Below are 8,962 nucleotides of genomic sequence, written 5' to 3'. Positions count from 1 at the left end.
CAGTAATAATCACAGTACTGTAGCTCTTTTTACAGTAATTTCACATTACTGTAACCTATTACAGCAGTAATCACTTTACTGTAATTGTTATCACAGTCTTTTAATTAAAGCAAATATCAGACTACTTTAAAGGCATTACAGCATTTAACACTAAAATAATATTCAAAAAATAATAAGACACTGCATTTGTAACAAAAAATCATTTATTGAATTTCAACATTTTAAAACATGTTTTTGAAAATACATAGATAATTAAATAAATAAATGCATATTTTTTTATAAACACAGCTGTTCTGAACAAAAACAAAAATGTGCAAGTGCTTTGTTTTACATTTGCTGGAATCCACATCTTGGGCTGAAGTTTTCTTCCCTGGACTGTAAAGATAAAACAAGGAATTACTGTTGCTGCTGTAGAAATGTATATACAAGACTGGAGACTATGACAATTTTGTTAATTCCTAACCTCCCATTAGAGATATCACATTAATAAACACTGCTATTATAAATACTACCATTAAAAATGTGCTGTTTAAAATTCTTACCTGTTTTGGGGCTCTGTTTTGCTTTAGTCCACTTCAGTAGGCTACTTAGACATGCCTCACGGTAACTAGAAAAAAACGAGTGACGAGTTTCACCACATAGAAGATGGAGCTACAGCACAGCCACATATACACACAAACGTTACGAACAGTGTTGTTACTCCTACGTACATTCAACTTATGGCGTTATCAACTAAATATCACCAGATAACAAAATATCATGTACAAATAGCTTATTTTGGTAATGTTATGAACGCTGGCTCTCTAGTGTATCACTTTTGGCTAGACCATTAGCTAGTTGTTTATCAACTGGCCGATTAGTTCTATGTTTAGCGAGCTAGCTCGCTTTCTGTCTTGATAGCGTTTTAAAAGAGTGACTATTATCAAGTAATTCTAATTTCTGTACCTGTTACTGATGATATAAAGACGTCTTTCTGTCTGAGTGATAAAAAAACTAGTATTTGTGTTAGATATAATGCAAACTGTACTATTACCAAAGACGGATTATTGTTTAAACTGACAGAAAAAGAAAAATCCCACTTAAACTTACCGTATTGTGATTCACAGCAGAAATATGCTTACTGTAGAATTCGCCCACCACTGAATCTTGACCATGATCCTTTGCAGATCTACAGTAAAATGCTGTGTACAGGTTCTACAGTAAGAATTTTATCATTCTACAGTAGTAATACTGTAAAAACTACAGAAATTTGTTACAGTGTGGTTTACACTCACCTGTAAGCCAGTGGGCACTGATTTAATAATGAAGATGTGCAGATCCCTGCTGGTTTGGATGGGAAGTCAATAAGGCAATTTATGTGAAGAGGGAACGACCATCCTTGAACTGAGTGGGTGGCCTAAGAGTACATCTTTCACCATCTTACAATGCTGTGGGCAGTTGTAAGCCTTGAAGTACTGGACTAGTAATCAAAAGATCACTGTTTCAAACTTGTTGTCACTGTTGGGCCCTTGAGCAAGGACCCTAACCCTCAATTGCTTAGACAGTATACTGTCACTGTACTGTAAGGCACTTTGGATAAAGCGTCTGTTAAATGCAGAAAATGTAGAAGTAAATGTGATTGCAGCTATACCCCAATCATATGTGAATAGCACACATGACCATTGTACTTAGGGTATTAAGATAACTGTGATTTGCATATGGAACTGATCATCTGTTACACTGTTATGCAATGGTGCCGGTTTTGGCATCTTTATGCAAATCAGCTGCATATAAGTTTGGGATATTCAACATCAGCTCAGACTGAAGAAGTCACTTGGATCAGTGATGAAACGTATCGCCACACCAAACTTTGGGTCTTTCCGAAAACCTAGTGAGCTACCTTGTTGCCTGCTACCTACCTAGGCAGCTGCCTAAGTAGAGAGGATTCTAACAGGGCATCAACTCATAAGGCAGATTATTTGGACACTACTTAGACAGCGATTACAGTTTTGCTTACTAAGCTAACACAGTTAGCCTGAGGCCTTTCAAACCAATGGGGAGATAAGCATGGTGAAGCATGCCAGCTAACCTCTCCCTCTGTGCACCGAAAATGGTTAAATTGTGACTGAAGATTAAATTAGAAAATAAATGACACCTGTACACCTTTATAAGAATTTATTTACATTTACAAGAACTTGTTCGTTGCTCCACATTTGTCCGCCATATTTGTAATTTTTTGTGAGAAAAGTTGTGTCGCACTGAATGCTGGGATTGCCTTCATTGCTAAGGAAGCATCGGATGCTCCCTTGTTATTCAGTCAGAATATAGCTTCAAAATGTGGCACCTTAGTAGGCAGCATTTTAATGTAAGATTTCGGTACAGCATTCTTCTTGGGAGCGTACTTGGATGACATAAAAACTGTCTATGTAGAGAGCTCACTAGGTTTTCAGACAGACTTTTTGTGTCCAGATTAACTGTTTTCACTTTGTGGGGTTTAAGTTAGAACATTGGCTGAGTCTATCCAAAGCTTTAATTCAGTTTAATTCAGATATAAACTTGCTTAATATTTGGCATAAGTATCTGGCTGCTTAACCTACTAATTCACCAGAATTAACTCACAGTCAGGTGATGCTTAATTCTCCTAAAGTATAATATAATTAAGCATTTAATCCAAAGTTCCATTGTCCAGGTCCTGATGCTGCAAAGCAACCCCACTTCATGAAATCAGTACCAAACTGTTAGTGTAATGTTCATCATTGCCATCAGAATCAGATCATCATCATCATATTTTACCATTACTTTATTCTGGCCACAGTGGGTTGGTTTCTTCACACCACAGACAAGACACAAATCCATAACCAATTCTGTCTGTATAAAGACACCCAATTGGCTAATAGCACCGCTGGGAATTCGAACCCTGAGTCCCTGTGGTAGTGCGCTGGTGTAATTTACCACTGCACCACACAAGCACCTTTGGGAAATGTTCTTACTGTGAAGTGCTATGTATGTTCTCATTGTCCAGAACATTTCCATTTGATGTGTGTATCTGTAGAACATTATTTCAAAAAATCATCAGTGTTTTAATTTCATATGTCGGAGAGGCCTGTAATTAAGAACGAACACCTATAATTTGTCATATATACATATACACATGTACAGTACAATGAAATTAATTTCCTGCAAATCAGCCACTGTATGGCGCCCCTGGAGCAGACAGGGTTAAGGGCCTTGTTTAAGGGCCCAACAGTGGCTGCATAGCAGAGCCTGGATTCAAACCGACAATCTTCCGACTGAAAGCCCAAAGCTCTCCCCACTAGGCTACCACTTAATCTAAACTCTGGTAAATGCAAATAAAAATTGCACTTTAACAAATGTACTTGACCAGTTGTTGAACACCAGTGCCTCTGATGCTGCAGGAGATACATTTATTTAACATTGTCCATTGTTTCTGATTAGCTTTCAATTGTGGATGCATGGCCTTGTGCAGTTTGTTGTGCTCTTAATAGACACACCAGCAGTCAGATGGCTGAGAATACATTTCTAATAATATTTCACATTATTGTCATTATAAGTAGTTTGGACTGCATTTTATTATTGCATGTAATTTACTTGTTATCATCTCTTCCTTCACCATATTGTAAATCATTTAGGTCAAATAAGCAAGCTGGCAGCTTGGCAAACTGCACAGAGCTGCTTAATTATTCATTACTGTGTTAGACTGCAGAAATGCTTGACAGATGTGCAGTGTATATTCCTGCAGCCGGAAGCACTGTGGCTGCACCAGTTCCAGCTGTGGCGACTAAGCTCAGGGCAAAGCAGCTGGCTGTGTATGGAGATGTGACCGAAAGTGAACCGAGCATGACAAAGCTCCTTGCTGTTCTGGAAACACCAGCCTTTGTGTTGAAGAACAGGGTCCCAGTGGACCCGAATCGCTGCATGAGCAATACTGTGTTGTCTTTGCTGTCTCATGAGAGGAGCATCTTTTCGCACTGATGGCAAGCTGGATCACACTGCTGGGCATGTGCACGTCTGTGTATCAGGTTTCATATCTCATCCAGAAAAACACTGCAGGGGGTGGTGCATGGCAGGCCACATGTTAAATGTACATTTAATGCTAACATTTACATAAGCTTGTAAGGGAACTGTTATTGTATGGTGAATTACTAGTGCTTGTAATCATTTTTATTCCTTAAAAATGTTCTAACAGGGTTTTAGCAGATTTCAGTTCTTGGACAGCTGTCTACTTGAACTAGAGAAGGGAAATGTTTACTGTGGAAGAACTTCAGTAAGTCGCTCTGGATAAGAGCGTCTGCTAAATGCCGAAAATATAAATGTAAATATTGGATAAGGCGGCCTGGCTCACAATCAATGTTCCAGTTAATTGCAAAGGTATTTAGTGTGGTTGAGATCAGAGCAGGCCACTGGAGTTTCTCCACTCTATACCTGTTAAATTATGCTTTACTGACCTTGTTTGTCCACAGGGGCATAAAGCATACACAAAGCATTCCTCAATAAATTGTTGCCCAAGAATGAGAAGCATAAAATTGATTTCATACACCTGGTACTACTACGAGTGACTAAAACGCCCAAGGAGATGTGTACACATACTTTTGGCTAAAATCTAATTTATAAAATCTGTTATAAATATACAGGGCAACACAGTGGCTCTGTGGGTAGCACTGTCACCTCACAGCAAGAAGGTCCTGGGTTCGATTCCCAGGTGGAGCAGTTCGGGTCCTTTCAGTGTAGAGTTTGCATGGTCAGCCTGTGTCTGTGTGGGTTTCCTTTGGGTGTTCTGGTTTCCTCCCACAGTCCAAAGACGTGCAGTCAGTTTAATTGAAGATACTAAACTTGAACCTGTATGGGGGGTTTCCTGCCTTTCGCCCAGTAAATCGGACCAACCATGACCGTGAACAGGCAATGAATGAATGAATATACGTACGTACATACAGCAGCTTTGTAGTGACTTGGTGAGGTAAAAAAGTTTAACACTGTGAAAACTTTAAATGACCTCTTAATTTCTTATTTTGCTTTTGATTACTACAGCCAGCACTCCCTTGTGCCCTTATAGGGCAAGTCTGACTGCTTCCATTAGATCCACAAGCATTGCAATTGGAAAGTCCTTTGTACAGATCTGAGGAAGTGGATTATTCCTTTTCATTGGTAAGTAATTTTTCTTGAACCAATTTCCAAGCAAGTTTAAATCTGTTTATTTACATTTACATTTTCGGCATTTAGCAGACGCTTTTTATCCAAAGCGACTTACAGTACTGTGACAGTATATTGTCCAAGCAGTTGAGGGTTAAGTGCCTTGCTCAAGGGTCCAACAGTGACAACCTGGCAGTGGTGGGGCTTAAACCAGCGACCTAACCGCTAGGCTAAACTGCCCACATACCTATGAATACCACATATGTATATGAAACAGGGGTGTTCTTGCCAGGACGAAGCCAAGAAGAAGCAACTCCAAAATGTAACCTTATATTTAAAGAGCATTTGGCCTGATATGTCAACAGTCAAATAAGCCTTATATAGCCATGAGCTTGCCAAGAGAAATAAGCTTATAAGCTTTAAAATCAGCACATGACAACTTGACTGAAGTTTGCTTCTGAAGAAAAAGCCTTCTGGTGTTGATTAAGGTGGTCAGATAAAACACAATGGTCACAATGACTAAAAGTATTGTGAACAGCGATAGCTCAGTGGTTAAGGTTGTCCCCACCACTGCCAAGTTGCCACTGGGCTCTTAACCTTACTTCTTTTTTAGAGACAGTGTTAGCCTACTGGGTAGAGTTTTGGGCTATCAATTGAAAGGTTGAGAGTTTGAATCCCAGCTCTGCCATGCAGTCACTGTTGGGCCCTTGAGCAAGGCCCACAACCCTCTTTGCTCCAGAGGTGCTGTACAATAGCTTCCAAAAACAAGCTGGGATATGGGAAGAAAATATTTCGTTGAACTGTACACCTGCATATGTATATATGACAAATAAGGGCATACTCTCTATTATAATCCCCAATTGCTGGAACTGTATTCACCCACTGGGAATGCATCATCTGTGGAATTAAGGATCTGCATTCTCCCTTGTACATTCTTCTTCTTCTTCTTTCTCTTGACTTTAGGGGTCACCACAGTAGGTCATTCCTCTCCACTTTTCCCTGTCCTCCTCTGACAGACCAAACACTTTAATGTCCTCCCTCACTGCATCCATGAACCTCCTCTTTGGCCCTCGTCTACACCTCCCTACCTTTGACTACAATAGAATAGAATGTCTTTATGTGTCATATATACACATATACTGTATATCAGCCATAACATTAAAACCACCTCCTTGTTTCTACACTCACTGTCCATTTTATCAGCTCCACTGACCATATAGAAGCACTTTGTAGTTCTACAATTACTGACTGTAGTCTATCTATTTCTCTGCATGCTTTGTTAGCCTCCTTTCATGCTGTTCTTCAATGGTCAGGACCCCCCACAGGACCACCCCAGAGCAGGTATTATTTAGGTGGTGGATCATTCTCAGCACTGCAGTGACACTGACATGGTGGTGGTGTGTTAGTGTGTTAGCTGGTATTAGTGGATAAGACACAGCAGCGCTGCTGGAGTTTTTAAACACTTCACTGTCACTGCTGGACTGAGAATAGTCCACCAACCAAAAATATCCAGCCAACAGCGCCCTGTGGGCAGCGTCCTGTGACCACTGATGAAGGTCTAGAAGATGACCAACATCAGCAGCAACTGATGAGCGATCGTCTCTGACTTTACATCTACAAGGTGGACCAACTAGGAAGGAGTGTCTAATTGAGTGGACAGTGAGTGGACACGGTATTTAAAAACTCCAGCAGCGCTGCTGTGTCTGATCCACTCATACCAGCACAACACACAGAATGTGATCCACCACCTAAATAATACCTGCTCTGTGGTGACCCTGTGGGGATTCTGTCTCTCCTGTCTTTTTCAGTGCCACCGCTTCCAAGCCAAACAACATAGCAGGCCTCACTACTGTCCTGTAAACTTTTCCTTTCACTCTTAAATTTGGTTTCCCAAACAGTTGTCTTGCTAAGCGTAATCGTTGGGACACCTCCAAAAAATTACTTGCAGTCACTTGCAAACAGACTTTCACATCAATCCGGTTCAGGTAGGGCTGCTTGTATCTCTTGCATTCTGATTGAAGCAGCTCTACTGATTAAAGATTCACTACAGCTGGGGGGGAAAGAAAAGCAGCTACACAATCTTAGGTATGTATGATTTGCTGGATCAGCTCACCTCAAACCCAGCTAGAAAAACAAAAACTGAATGAATATGATCATTTAATTATTAAATGTTGTTAATCAAGTTTCTGGAGCTCAAACCTTTCTTTTGGAAATCTTTTCTATTTAGGTCATAATTAGTAGGGTAGCAGGAACAGTGAACCAGGTCATTATGTTCAAGTATGGTTCAGATGGGGCACATGTTGCGTGATAAGCTGAATGCTGCATGACCGGAGAGATTTCTCCGAAGTGGCACCTGGGATCTCATCAGTACAACAGACATGTAACAAGCATGTTTCCAGGAAAGCACATCATGACCTGAACGGTGGATGTTTAATGATGCAAGGGTGTGTGTGTGTGTATATGTGTGTCTGTCCTTTTATATTATGAGGCTCATGATATCTTAATGCTTTCACATGCAATATGTAATACTAAGAACAAAACCTGCATAGGAAATCAAATGTTTTATTATTAATCCACAATGATTAGGCATAACATTATGACCACCACCTTCACTGTCAATTTTATTAGCTCCACCTACCATATAGAAGCACTTTGTAGTTCTACAATTACTAACTGTAGTCCATCTATTTCTTTACATACTTTTTTAAACCTGCTTTCACCCTGTTCTTCAATGGTCAGGACCCCCACAGGACCACTACAGAGCAAGTATTATTTAGGAGGTGATTCTCAGCCCTGCAGTGACACTGACATGGTGGTGGTGTGTTAGTGTGTGTTGTGCTGGTATGAGTGGATCAGACACAGCAGCGCCACTGGAGTTTTTAAATACCGTGTCCACTCACTGTCCACTCTATTAGACACTCCTACCTAGTTGGTCCACCTTGTAGATGTAAAGTCAGAGACGATCGCTCATCTATTGCTGCTGTTTTAGCTGGTCATCATCTAGACCTTCATCAGTGGTCACAGGACGCTGCCCACGGGGTGCTGTTGGCTGGATATATTTTTGATTGGTGGACTATTCTCAGTTCAGCAGTGATAGTAAGGTGTTTAACAACTCCATCAGCGCTGCTGTGTCTCATCCACTCATACCAGAACTAACACACCACCACCATGAGAGTCACTGCAGTGCTGAGAATGATCCACCACCCAAATAATACCTACTCTGTAGTGGTCCTGTGGGGGTCCTGACCATTGGAGAACAGGGTGAAAGCAGGCTAAAAAAGTATGTAGAGAAACAGATGGACTACAGTCAGTAATTGTAGAACTACAAAGTGCTTCTATGTGGTAAGTGGAGCTGATAAAATGGACAGTGAGTGTAGAAACAAGGAGGTGGTCATAATGTTATGCCTAATCAGTGTATGTTTTTATATAGATTTTTAAAATTATTAATCTAACTATTCATTTCATCCATTTCATTTAAATTTCATTTTCATCAACCAGGTAAGGGTTGCAGCAGGTCCGTTTCCATCAGGGCTCAAGGCAGAAACACCCTGGACAGGGTGCCAATCCACTCCATTGCCAATCATGTCTGTAGACATACTGCTGAGATTCAAACCAAGATCTCAGCAGTGTTGGGCTGCTGCAATAGACCTCTGCACCATTAAAGTTAAAGTTTTTCTTTGTATTAGTATATTAATAGGTCACTGATTCAAGCCTCACCACTGCCAAGTTGCCACTGTTGGACCCATGAGCGAGATCCTTAATTGTTATGGATCCTTTTAATCTGATCTTCATTGGATTATTTATCATCATTTGACATTTAAAGTAGATTTAGCTT

General features: G+C 40.4%; 1 long non-coding RNA gene across 2 annotated transcripts; it reads right to left on the bottom strand.

Moving 5' to 3' along the window:
* Nucleotides 1-288: 288 nt before the first annotated feature.
* On the bottom strand, nucleotides 289-1,220 carry LOC134317782 (uncharacterized). Of its 2 annotated transcripts, none has more exons than XR_010013270.1 (3): nucleotides 1,090-1,220; nucleotides 543-607; nucleotides 289-375 (listed from the first exon to the last, which is right to left on the bottom strand). It is a non-coding gene; the product is annotated as an uncharacterized LOC134317782 (long non-coding RNA). The 2 variants fall into 2 exon arrangements; XR_010013269.1 differs by lacking the exon at nucleotides 1,090-1,220 and adding an exon at nucleotides 946-983.
* Between the last annotated feature and the right edge of the window lie 7,742 nt (nucleotides 1,221-8,962).

Source organism: Trichomycterus rosablanca, chromosome 7 (assembly GCF_030014385.1).
Source record: "Trichomycterus rosablanca isolate fTriRos1 chromosome 7, fTriRos1.hap1, whole genome shotgun sequence".
NCBI classification, from domain to species: Eukaryota; Metazoa; Chordata; class Actinopteri; order Siluriformes; family Trichomycteridae; genus Trichomycterus; species Trichomycterus rosablanca.
This window is presented reverse-complemented; position numbering and strand designations above follow the sequence as displayed.